This window comes from Marmota flaviventris, chromosome 14, assembly GCF_047511675.1.
Source record: "Marmota flaviventris isolate mMarFla1 chromosome 14, mMarFla1.hap1, whole genome shotgun sequence".
NCBI lineage: Eukaryota > Metazoa > Chordata > Mammalia > Rodentia > Sciuridae > Marmota > Marmota flaviventris.
In genome coordinates this window covers 87166010-87178682 of record NC_092511.1, presented here as the reverse complement: position 1 = coordinate 87178682, position 12673 = coordinate 87166010, and the positions used below count along the sequence as shown (strand labels likewise).

The 12673-nt window shown below is 51.4% G+C and overlaps 1 protein-coding gene across 3 annotated transcripts in view; it reads right to left on the bottom strand.

Moving 5' to 3' along the window:
• Cracdl (CRACD like) overlaps positions 1–12673 on the bottom strand; it is a 139822-nt gene that overhangs the window by 110923 nt on the left and 16226 nt on the right. The window contains exon 1 of one of the 3 annotated variants that reach the window (XM_071601289.1): positions 8416–8494. The exons of the other annotated variants lie outside the window; for them this stretch is intronic. The gene's annotated coding sequence lies outside the window, so the exon portion shown is untranslated. Of the gene's footprint in view, positions 1–8415; positions 8495–12673 lie in introns of those variants that run through there. 3 annotated transcript variants of the gene reach the window in all.

The following is a 12673-nucleotide window of genomic DNA, read 5'->3' as shown; positions in this document are numbered from 1 at the left end:
AAAGTTCCTGCTTCACACATTTTTTTTTTTTTTTTTGGCTCCCGGGGATTGAACTCAAGGCATTCGGCCACTGGCCACATCCCCAGCCCTATTCTATATTTTATTTAAAGACAGGGTCTCATGAGTTATTTAGCACCTCACTATTGCTGAGGCTGGCTTTGAACTCACAATCCTCCTGTCTCAGCCTCCGGAGCTGCTGGGATTACAGGCATGCACCACTGAGCCCAGCTATTTTTGAAACATATTTTCCCAGAACTTCAAGGCTGCTGTCCCATGTTTTCTAGTGTGCTATTTTTTGATTAGAAGCCAAGTGTATCTTTACTTTTATTCTCTGACATGTCATGTGCCTTTTCTTCTGGCTGCTTTAATATTTCATTTTTATCCTCATTTTCAGCAATTTAATTCTGATGTACCTAGGTGTGGATTTGGGGGTGGTTTACCCTGCTTGGAGTTCCTTGAAATTCTGGGGTCTGAAAGACTGAGTTTTTCATTGTTATTGTTGTTTCATCAAGTTTAGGGGAAATTCCTCAAGTACTTTTCTACCCCAATCCCGTTCTCTTGTCTTCTGGTATAATTAGACACCTGTTAGACTACTGTTACTAGCTCTCCTACATCACAGTGGCTCTGTTCATTGCTTTTCCAGCATTCTTTCACTCTGTGCTTCAGTTTGAACGGTTTCCATTGGTCTGTCTGTAAGTTTACTGCCAGCGTCCCAACTGAGATCCATCCAGTGAATATTTCATTTCAGATATTGTATTTTCCAATTCTGGAATTTCCATTTGGTTGTTTCTTAATCTTCCATTTCTGAGCTGAAATTTCTAACCATCTGTTCATTCGCTGTGTTTGAGTTTGTATCTTTTGACCTTTTTCTGTGTTACTGTCACACTGTTCTCATGTCTAGGATTCTTTGATCGTATGCTGGACATTGCAGGGTAATACTTTGACTGGAGTGTGGTGAGTTGTACCCAGGCAGACAGCAAGATGACTGGCATAGCATCTTGGTCCTAATAAGGTTTTGTTATGGGGATTTCAAGTTCCTAATCCTACTCCTAAGGTGTGGCCTTTCTGAGGTTTCAAGGAAACAAGGTGTTCACTCAGGTCTCCTCACCCTAGCAGGTCAGACCTCCCAGCACTGTGACGGTGCAACCAACAGATCCTCTGTCCAGCTCCCTACCCTCCTGCCCTGCCCAGTATCCTGACCAGTTTCTAAGCGTCTTCCTGTGTGTAAATGCAGCTTGGTGTGTACACAAGGCTTCAGGTGGAAACTCCAAATATTTCTCAAGTATACTCTTCTCCACAAATGCCAGCTGCCCCGGCAACCCCTGTTCTGATCTGTTTCCTCTGCTCAGCCCTCTGGCAGTCTCTGCTTCCCCTGTGCCTTGGTCTTGAAGATAATCCCAGAGAGAAATCCAGGGCAAATGTGAAGCTCGCCTCACGTGCTTCTAGTAGCCTCCAAGACCCGCGCCGAGCAGTGTTCTGTTCTTGAAAACTGTTGCTTCGTGTATTTTATCCAATGTCGTACTTGTGCAGGAGAAGAGAACAAATCCAGTATTCATTACTCCAAGTGTCTGGGGTTGGAAGTCGGAGTACATTTTAACAGGTGACTCTGGCTGCTGTGAAGAAGGGACTGTCAAAATGAACCACACACCCCAAGACCACAAGAAGACATGGGGGAAGTTTCTCTTAAAGCAGAAAATGTGACACCTGCTGAACACCTGTGCAAATGTGACAAGGTACCTCCAGATAAGCCCATGGGGGCGGGAGGCCAGCTCTCATCTCGGAGCCAGGTGGAAACATGCAGTTTTGCAGATCAGGGTGAAGGACCTCCTCCCATGGCTCTTCTGGCCAAGTCCAGCCACAGCTGCAGCAGGAACTGGCAATACCCTGGAGCTCCTTCCATGTCCAAAGCTGCAACCAGTGGATGGGAAACTAGCCACAAGGACAGAAGGTCCCAAATGTGGGGCCTGGAGAATTCAGAGGCCACCTCAGGTCTCTTCAAGACATTTACAAATTCTCAGCTCTGGGGCAGGAACAGGTCACGTACTACCTCTCCTACAAACACTGTTCCAAGTTGCTACAGTTTGGATCGTAAATGAACCCCCAAGGCCCACATGTGAAAGGCTTAGCTCCCAGGCTGGCACTGCTGGGAGACAGCAGAAACTTTAAGAGGTGAGGCCTGGTGTGAAATCACCAGGGGTGTGCCCTTGAAGGAGACTGTGTGATCCTGGTCTCTTCATCTCTTTTCTGTACCCAGCTAAGAGGTGAACAGGCTTCCTCTACCAAGTACCCCTGCCATGATGTGCTGCCTTATCAAAACCCCCAAAGCAATGGAACCAACAAATCTTGGACTGAAACCTCCCAAACTGCTAAACCTTTTCTCTTTGTAAGATGATCAACTCAGGTATTTGTTACAGTAAGAGAAAGCTGGCTAATTCACAAGTCAATCTTCCAACAGGGTGTTTTCTAGCAAATGCCCACCTCTGGCATCACAAGGAAAGATCCAGGTTGGGGAGAGGCCAGCAGTCCCTCTGGCTATGCAGCTAGGTGATTCCACAGCTTCTCTCACCCTGTAGCCTGCAAAGGCCCTGTAAACCTAACAGCTTACAAGCAGCAGGAAGATTTTATCAGCCCAAATAAAAACCCAAAGCCAACTCAGCCTCTTGCTCTGAATGCCTATCAGTCAGATAAATACCTCAAAGGGCTGTCCCTGACCTTCCTGGTACAAGCTGGCACTTGTCCTGCACAACAGACCAGGACGTGGGTTTCCAAGGTGGCTCACCGGCCAATGATCTTCCTCTCTCTGGTGTTGCCTCCCTCGGTGGTGATACAACAACATTCAGAATCTACAAAGGCTGGAACCTGCACTTGAGAAGTAGACTGAGCCTCGCAATTTCCACTTGAAATCCACATGTACCAAGATGAATTTCATTAATACCTCACCTATTTTCTCAGCCTGAAGTGAGATCCTATATTCATTTGTATAATGAGCCAGAATAATCCTAAAGGTTCAGAGGGCTACACACAGAAAGAGCTCCCTGTCCAAGACATGGCTTGCCCAACCCTACGCTTAAGCACTTCCTGCAAGCACACAGTAACAGAATGCATAAATGTGTCCTGATTTTAAGCCTCACGCAGTGAATCAGCATCTCAGAAGCTGAACTCCCTTGGAGGAGGTGCCCTGGAGAACTCTCCCATGAAGATTCAGGAGTCTGGCAGAAAGCTGTCAGGAAATTTCAGAGTCAGGTTTCTGCAACGCCATGAAATTCCCAAGCCCCAGAAAGCAGCAGCAGATTCTTAAGCTTCTGGTCTAATATTTTCATTAGATTTCCTCCTCCAGGGGTACTTATTTGTTCAGAAGATTTTATTTTGGTTCAATTTTCTTCTGATTTGCATGTAACTGCTCTAGCTTACAAGAAGTGGGCAGGTGTGGAAAAATCCTTATTCTGTGTCTGAGAAAGCAGCCAGCCACGATTATTGGATGAAAGATCTCAGAGGAGGTTCTTGATCTTTCCACGAAATGTGGACCCAAGCAACTGTCATCAAACCCCTGCTCCTGAAACCTGGAAGTGCACTCCAGGTGCTGTCTGGCTGCAGGACGTGTGCACAGGCTGGCCAATGGCATTTCCTCCCTCCAGCACATTCCTGCTGACCTACCTGCAGCTCTAAGGCCCACTGAAACCCGACTCCAAGACTGGCAATGCCTCCCTGGGGAGCAGGGACCTGGCACTGAACGTGCCATCTGTGAGCACACCCTGAGCCACCTGGCCACGTTGCTCTTTCTTCTGGCTCCCTTTCCACCTGTGAACTCACAGAGCCTGACCCCAGTCACAAAGCCCAGCAGTGGGAGGGGCAGAGGGCCAGCAATAGGGCTGGGGAAGTCAACGATGAAGGAGTAGGGGGCAGGGCTGAAGCAGCTTTCGAAAGGGGGAATTTAATCCTGAGGGAGGAAACTTGTGCATGCCTCCTTCACAGTGACACCTGCTGACCTCCACAACCCCCTAGACGATCCTTCCAATCCCTCCCCTCCAATTTGTGTTCTTTCCACCTCAGCTCCTTCCCCAGCCCCACTCCAGCACCTCCCACTTGCAGGAAGCAGATTTCAGAAACCCCTTGCCAGTCAGGCCACCTCACATGCTCTCCGAGGAGAACGGACTGCAGCACCTTCTCTGGAAATGCATTCTGAGAAATTCCCAAAACCTCTGTTCCAAGGACCCACGAAACCCAAGCCAGCTCTGCCCACAATGACAGCCATTCTCACCCCCCAAACAAGGAGCAGCCTTGAGGGTCCGAGGGTCAGACCTAAGGTGTCCCCACCCGACACCTGCTGCCAGAGCCAGGAGACCTAGGTCTGTTTGCCTTTCTGTAGGGTGACCTCAGCAAGGGCCTATTAAGGAGCTAATCACCGTTCCTACCCTCACAGTTGGCAGGAGGAATGGAAGAAACGATGCAGATAAAGCTTAGCTCAAAGGTGCCTGGAATTACCTTTGAGGCTCGGGTTCCAAGGCACTCGCTGGGCACAGAGAATCAGAAAAATCTGAAAAAAAATTTGATTTTCAAAGAAAGGTTGAGAGGGTGCAGGCAGCTCTCCTGGTGGGACAGTGCCAGGCAGGAGTGAGCAGCAGGCCCTGGGCAAGGTGCTGAGCCTGAGGGAGGGGAACCCCATGCCTGAGACTCTGTCCCCAGCACAGGCACATCCCTTCTGCCTCCAGGGCCTCAGGCATCTCATCCTTCAAACAGGATTTGCCCACCTCACTGCGGACACCATGGGGTCAAACAAGACCTTAGATACACACCGTGCTTTGAAAAGAATGGGGGGGGGGGGCGACTGTAGCTCAGCAGTAGAGCGCTCGCCTAGCTTGTGCGAGGCTTGGGTTCGATCCTCAGCATCATAAAAAAAATAAAGAAATAAAATGGAGGTACTGTGTCCAACTACGACTAAAAAATTTTAAAAAAAAACAGATGAGAAGGTTTTTCTGGACTGGGGGGAGGGTCCCTGACACAACAGCTCCTGGGGCCTGGCCCCATGAGAAGGGTGGCGAGCAGAGCTTTCTTGAGGGGCCTCCATGTGCAAGCAGCATGTCAGGCACTGGAGGGACAAGGCCCACGGAAGCACTCTCCCTGAGCTCCAGCTCTCATGGATGACAACGCCTGCTTCCTGTGCAGGGTCCAAATGTTCCCCGTCCACCTCTGCTAACATCCTCCCCTGTCCACGGATCAATGAAGAGGCCAGATCTAAACTGTGGGTGCCAGGGCAGGAAGAGACGGCCCCTGCAGGACAGGCTGGGCCAAGTCGCCCACTGGGTCCACTCGGCAAAGCTAGAGCCAGTCCACCGTGGCCTCCTGAACCCATACGCCCGTGACCGCCAGACCAGGGCACCACGGCAGAGAGCGCCTGGCTCAGCATCCAGGCTGGGTATACCCTGAGAACCATGAAGGCTCTGCTTTCTTCCAAACTGCTCTGTTCCCATGAATGAACCCCCAGAACCCTCAGCCCACCAATCGCTGTGCTCTCCAGGGGTCTCTCATGGCAACAGGAACCACCCGAGGTAGCACCACACGCTCCAATCGCATACCAGAACCTTTAGAAGCGTCTTTTTTCTAGAACACCGACACACTTGTGATGAACTCTCTCACCGTGCCATCCAGCTGACTCACTCGTGGCCTCACCAGTGCCAGGCCCCTCCACGCCCCCGGAAGGCATGGAGCCGGCCCTTGTGTTTTGTCCTGACGACTGGCGGGGTGACAAGGGTTACTTCCCTGTTTTCTCAGATGACGACCATTGGCATCCTTGGCAACACACCTGTGCCACAGACAGGGACAAGCAGGAAAAAGTGCCAGGAAGAATAACACATTTTGCAATCTACTTAAGTACCTGTGCTAATAATTCTCTCCATTTGAAAACAAAGGGACTTTCTGCAAAGTGCAGGAGAATGCCACATGGGGGCGGGGCCCACCAGAGGGTGCTGGCCTGGCTTAGGTGAGGCAGAGTCTGCCTGACTGTGTGCTATGACCAAGCAAAGACCCTGAGCTGGCCAAGCCTGCCAGACCATGAGCACTTGAGCACGGTGATGCCCACACCTCCCTGCCCACGCCTGGGCCGACCTGGCCAGGCCTGGCCGGCACCCAACCTGTCTCAGTTGGCTACATGAAATCTGCTCCGTTGGCCCGCTGCTCATCTACAACTGGGCATGCGCCAGGCACAAGGTGGGCTTTCCCGGCACACCCTGGTACCCGTGGTGGGTCCTGAGAGCTGGTCTCCCCCACAGCTCAGGGCTGTGCCTGGCCCAGCCTCCCCTCCCCACGGCAGTCCTGCTCAAGTGCAGCTGAGCTAATTCTGGGCTCCCTGCCACCTGCACAAGCCCACGCTGCACATGCTCTGACTCACGCTGAGGCACCCAGAAGCAGGGCCCAGAGAATGGCTGCAAGGCACCCATGGGCACCAGGGAGCAGCCAGTCCCTGACGGTGGATCTGGAGGCAGCTTTGAGGCCTATGGCCACCTCCACCAAATCACACTGGTAGATGAGCCCAAATGTTGAACTCACTCAGACACCCAGCCTTAGGCTCAGAGTTCACCATGGCAGAGCTCAACCCCAGGCTTCAACAGAAGCCCTGATTCCTCTTCACCATCGAGACTCATCTGAGCACGCGGAGAAGTCTGAGAATGTTGCCAAAGTTCCCAGACACAAAAGCACCAGATCAGAAGGGAACAGAGAGTTTGCGTCTTCACAGTTCCACTCAACCAGATGCAGAAACAGTCTACTGAGCACCTATTGTATGTCCTCCTTCTGCATGTCTCCAGGACCTGAGGTGTAGTGATCCCCACCCTCAAGAAGCCAGTCTGTGGGGGAGGCAGACCACGTGTAACTCACTTGTGACAGGTAGGAATGGAGCACTAGAGGGGAAGCAGCCATGGGACAGTCACTTTTGTCCAGGAGGTGACAGAGGGAGAAGAGTCCGGCCAACCTTCCTCCAGGTGGCTGGCAGGCGGTAGGCCCAGTGGGCCCCGTGGGCAGCCCCAGGCAGAGAGGCCTGCAGGAGGCCTGCAGTGCATGGTGTGTTTGGAGAACAGGGAGGGCCAAGGCTGGACCCTGCAGAGAGTGTGGGAAGGGGCTGATGTAGAGTGGTCAGACACAAGACATGCTCTGACTGGACTGCAGAGAGCCCGTGGAGCACCTGAGGCAGGGCTGAGGGCGCAGGCCACGGGCATGCAGTCAGGCAGACAGGCTCTCACGGACTGCTCCCTTAGTCACTAAAGGCCACACCTCCCTCCAAAGGTGGGTCTGTGCATTCAAGGAGAAACCGAGGTGTTGAGGGGCAGAAAGCCCTAACCAATGCACGGGGAGGGACAAGTTACCGACATGCTCTGAGCCTCCATGACCCTCAGAACAAACACACCAGCAAAACCCATCTCGCAGGGCTGCTTCTGAGATCTGCTGCTGTTGTCCTGGGTACCAGGGATGGAACCCCGGGCTGTGGTGGCGCACGCCTGTGATCCCAGCGGCTCGGGAGGCTGAAGCAGGAGGATTGCAAGTTCAGAGCCAGCCTCAGCAACTTAGCGAGGCCCTAAACAACTCAGTGAGACCTGGTCTCTAAATAAAATATAAAACAAGGGCTGAGGATGCGGCTCAGTGGTTCAGCACCCGGGTTCAATCCCTGGTACAAAAAACAAAAACAAAGAAGTCATCTCTTTGACACAGGCTTTCCTCACCACCTGACTGTGTGGTCTGACCAGCTTGCCATGTGCCCCACTCGTGGTCAGGAGCCAGGCCAGGGCCAGGAGGCGGGAGCCAAAGTGCCCCCGGGGGACGCTTCTGTGAAATGACTCCGGTCAGGCTTCTCCAGGGCCAGGCTCAGCCTCACCTCCTCAGCCAGCGGCACCAAAATCTACTCCGGTCACCTGGGCGCCTCTACCCCAGGTGAAGCAACCCAGAGCAGGTTTCCACGGAGACAAGGATGTCATGCCCACGTGGCGCACAGAAGCCACTGTGCATACACAGGAGTTACTACACCACTGGGTGTCCTCAGCCACGGGAAGGAGCCACTGAGACACCTGTCAGGGCCCGCCCACCCCACCCCAGGCCAGGCCCCCACCAAGCTAAGCAGCAGCCTCCCAGCTCTCTTCCGGCTGCACCCCAGCCATGATGCAGGCAAGGGGACAGCACCATCACATGGGGACCGGGAGGGCCGAGCCCCACAGGAGCTTCCCCCTGCAGCTCCGGGCTCACCCACACCTGGCCCTCGGGTTACATAAGCTGAGTCTGATCCCCGCTGGTGGTGACTCTAAGGTTACCCGGCTGGATGCTGGCCAGGCCAGCTGACTGCTCATTTCCATCCCCCAAGGTAGATATTTCAAAAACTAGGAACCCCTGCGAGAAGGAGAGGAGTCCTGGCCCCGTCCAGCCCCAGACCCCCACCTCCTCGGGGGCCGGTTCCCAGGTTCACAGAGCTGACTTTACACGCTGGTGTCCACGACGAGGGCCCTCACCAAAGGCCCCTCCCCTGGTGTTTCCACTGGGCCAAGGGCTTGAGCAGATGCCTGAGGACCGAGGCTCTGCGCACAGGTGCGATCAGCAGCTCTCCATGGGCAGACCATGTGCAGCAACCCCCAGCCCCTGGGTCATTCCAGGCATCTAGGGCCCCAGGGAGAGGAGAAAGAGGAGGCTGCTCCCACCACAGGGCCTCAGCCCCTAGAGGGCAGTGCCCAGAGCCAGCAGGTGCCCAGTGGCAGGTGTGTATGGTCTGGAGCCGACCTAGGCCCCCAGATCAGTGCCCTACTCACGGACATAGTCACTGCAAGGACAAGTAGCTCTGGTGAAGGGGTGGCACAGGGTGTGCAGGGTAGGGAAATAATGAGAGGAAGGAGCTCAGCCAGGATGGGAGTGTCCAATGCCTGGCCTGGCCCAAGGCCTAGGTCTGACCTGTCATGCATGGTGTTGATAAGGTCATCACACCACAGCCTCAGGACACTCAGGCCCAGGGACGAGGGGACACAGAGCCTTGGAGAGGAGCTGCCCCTGGCTGCCCCCTTTCTACATGGACCAGAAGTAGCTAAGGGTTCTCTTTGGGCCCTGGCAGCGGCCCTTGGCAGGTGGCTAGAGCAGAGCATCAAGGTAGACTCACTCCTGAGATGTGGGAGGTACCTCCTGGGACCCCCAGGCAAGGCATGGGGTTGGGGAGCAGGCCACAGCTGCCACTCTGCCTGTAAGGACCAGGATGCCTGGGGTTGGAAGAACGTGACTCTGTCCAGAGCCCCGGGGTCACCTGGAGCCCTGGAGGAGCTTCTGGGTTCTTACTAATCCAGGAAACAGGGGAGACGTGAAAAATCACCCAGGAACAGAGGAAGGAGGACTGTCAGCTCCACCCGGGTGAAGGACAAGAGCTACAGGGGGCTGGGCACAGCATGACAGCTGGGCCGAGAGGCCGGTCTGTTGGTGGAGGTCGGGGAGGGAGCTGCCAGCCATTCATGGTGCCAGGCAAGGACAGGAGAGGTACACAAAAGTGAGTCAACACCAATCTGTGAGAGAGGTCAAGCTCTTTTGGCAATACCTTGAACTCTGCTGGAGGCCAAGTGCAAGGGCAATTCTTCAAAAATGCCTACTGACTAGCACCAAGCCTCCTTGCCACCACAGCTCCGGTTATGAGGATACACCTTATTTGCACTCAAGAGTTCAAAGGCTTGCCAGAGCTCTGTGTTTGGCTCATGATGGTGCATGCACCCTCTGGGCTTACCAGTCTGCTGTTCTCAGGGTCACTGTCAGGCCTGGGGAACCTCCCCCAAATCTCCAGAGAAGACCAAATGGAAAAGAACAAACACCCAGGACCCAAGCCAGACTTGGGGCATGCTTCAAAAGGTGGATATTTTTATTAAGTCATTCTTTGGACTGAGAAAACTGTGCTACATCCATACACTGGAATACTACTCAGCAATGAGAAGGAATGAACAGTTGACACACCCAGCTCCCTAGAAGAATGGCAAAATGACTGGAATGAAAGAAGCTAAAGAGAACACCACTGCATGATTCCATTCCAACAAAAGTCTAGGAAATGCTGAATCAGAATAGTGACCAAAGGAGGGTCTGGGATTGCCCTGCAGAAGAACTGGGGATGAAGGGAGAGAATAGAGGAGGCTAAGGAACTTTGGGGCTATGGATATGTACACTATCTTAATTGCAGGGTTGGTCTCACAGGTGTACCCTATGTCAAAACTTATCAAACTGAGCACCTTCAGTGTATGCAAATTATATATCAATTATTCCACAATAAAGCTGGTTTTTTTTTTCAAACTGGGGGTTGAATCCAGAGACTCTTAACCACTAAGCCACATCCCCAGCCCTTTTCATTTTATATATTTTTTTTATGAGACAGGGTCTAAGTTGCTTAGGGCCTTGCTATATTGCTGAGGTTGGCCTCGAACTTGAGATCTTCCTGCCTCAGCCTCTTGAGCCATGGGTATGACGGTGTGACATGCATGTACTACTTTGCCTGGCAATAAGGTTGTTGTTTTTTTTTTTTTTAATAAGTAATCCAGGCTGCTCATAAGAAAAAAAAATAGATTTCTCATGAGTCTGCCAGCACTAAAAAGAAATACCACTTGGGCATGCTGCTTTCCAGTCTTTTCCCTACACACACACACACATATACACATATCACATATCTATTTGTTTTTAAGTAGAGCATAATCTTTTCTTTAAAGAGTTTTGCATCCCTTTTTTTTAATTTTAAAAATTCCATATCCTAAGTGTTTTCTGTGGTTTGGTTTTGGATTTCCTGATCCCTCATATACACTAGGAGCGGGGGTGGGAGGGTTGGGTGGGGAGGACACGGGACACACACACAGCAGCTCCCAGGGTGGCTAAGGACACAAGGCAGAGCGTCAGGTCTATTACCCCGAGTGAGAGCCTGCAGAGTGCTAGCACCCCCTTTCTTGGTACAGTCTAGCCAAACCTTCTCTCCGTCTTCTCCAAACACAGCCTGAATGGTAGCACCTTGTACCCAGTGTCTGCTCCATCAAAATTCACGGAAAGCAACGTGAACAAAAAACGAGGACGAGCCGTTCTCTAACACACCCAGCTCCTGCTGCCTCCTGAGCGCACACTGGCCCCCGCCTCTTCCGCACGGGCCTCCTCTGCCTCTCGCTCCAGCCCCCCATCTTCCTGCCTTCTCCATTTAGCCCTAGATCATGAAGTTCCCGTGTGACTAAGCATCCTCCAGAACTGTTCCCAAGGCCCCGCTGCACTCGGGCCTCGCAGTGAGTCATTCCCACGAATGGGTGTTCCAATGGCCTCCAAACGCTCCCCTTTATAAATAACATGGTGGTGAACATCCTTGCACAGGAGTCTCTGGCTGCAAGTTTAACTGTTGCCTTGGGATACATTCCTAGAAACAGAATCACCAGAATCAAAGAAGGAGCTCTTTTAAAGATTTTGAGACAGACTGCCAAACTGCTTGGCAGAAAGCTTACATCTTCCCCTCCCAAAGTCCAACGAGAGTCCTTGACACACATGCCCAGCTTGCACCAGCCTCCCCACAAACAAACAACACCCCCAAAATGTGGTGATTTGATATAAAAAATTGACATCGTATCTTAATTTTGTAGACACCTATTTGATGACTGTACAACTGTCTTTCATTTACTGCCATTTAGTCTCTCGTGAATTCCTATCCTTTATCCACTTTCTTATTGTAAGTTCATTCAAAATAAGAATCATTCATACAGGTTATCAGAGCTGTTGATGTAGCAGGTAGTACGCATTTTTCTCAGTGTATCATCTTTCATTTTGTTTTTCTTTTTTCTTTCTTTTTTTCTTTAGACATACAGAAGTTTACTTTCCCTGTGATGTTCAAATAAAACAACATTGGCCTGTGGCTTCCGTCTCTGGCACCATGTGTAGAAAGACGGCTTCTCATCTTGTAATTCCGTGCTCACCTGAATTTTCTCTGAGAACTTTAATGGTTTCATTTTTTACATTTAAAATTTTGACCCATGTGTAATTTATTGTGGGGTTTGAGCTGAGTGGGGAACCTGATGTCTTCTCAAGTGGTTCAAATTAACTAAGTCTATTAAATTATAGTTTCTTCACTTTCTAGATTGTTCTATGAACATGCTATCTATTTTCACCCCAATATCAAACTGACCAACTTATTAAAGTTTATAATGGTCTAATATCTGGAAAGTGATCCCCCCAGATTCTGGCTGGAAATGGCATTAAATCCATAAATTAATTTGGGGAAAACGCAAACATTGAAGATATTGATCCCTCCCTGAATAGAACATGCTGAATCTCTCCATTTATGCCATGGCTCTTTTGTGTCCCCAATAAAACTGTGCCAATGTCCTTCACAGTTCCTGAGTGCCGTTCCTAGGTGTCCCTTCTTTGATACAATCACAAGTGGAATGACCTCCCAAGCACACTTCCTGTCTGTCTTGCAGGAAGAAGACTAGGAGGTACACTTCTTGCACTCAGGCATGGTTCCTGCAATTTCCACCACGCCAGGCACAGCTGGTTCCAAAAGCCTCAACTCAGCAGCTTCCTTGCAGTTCCCCAGAACACCACCACCAAGGGGTACCAGCACTCTCCTCCAGGACTTCCCCAGTTTGGCTACAGCCTGCTTATAATTTAGAATTTTTCTTTCTTTCTTCCCTTTTTTTGAGACAAGGGTCTCCTTATGCTG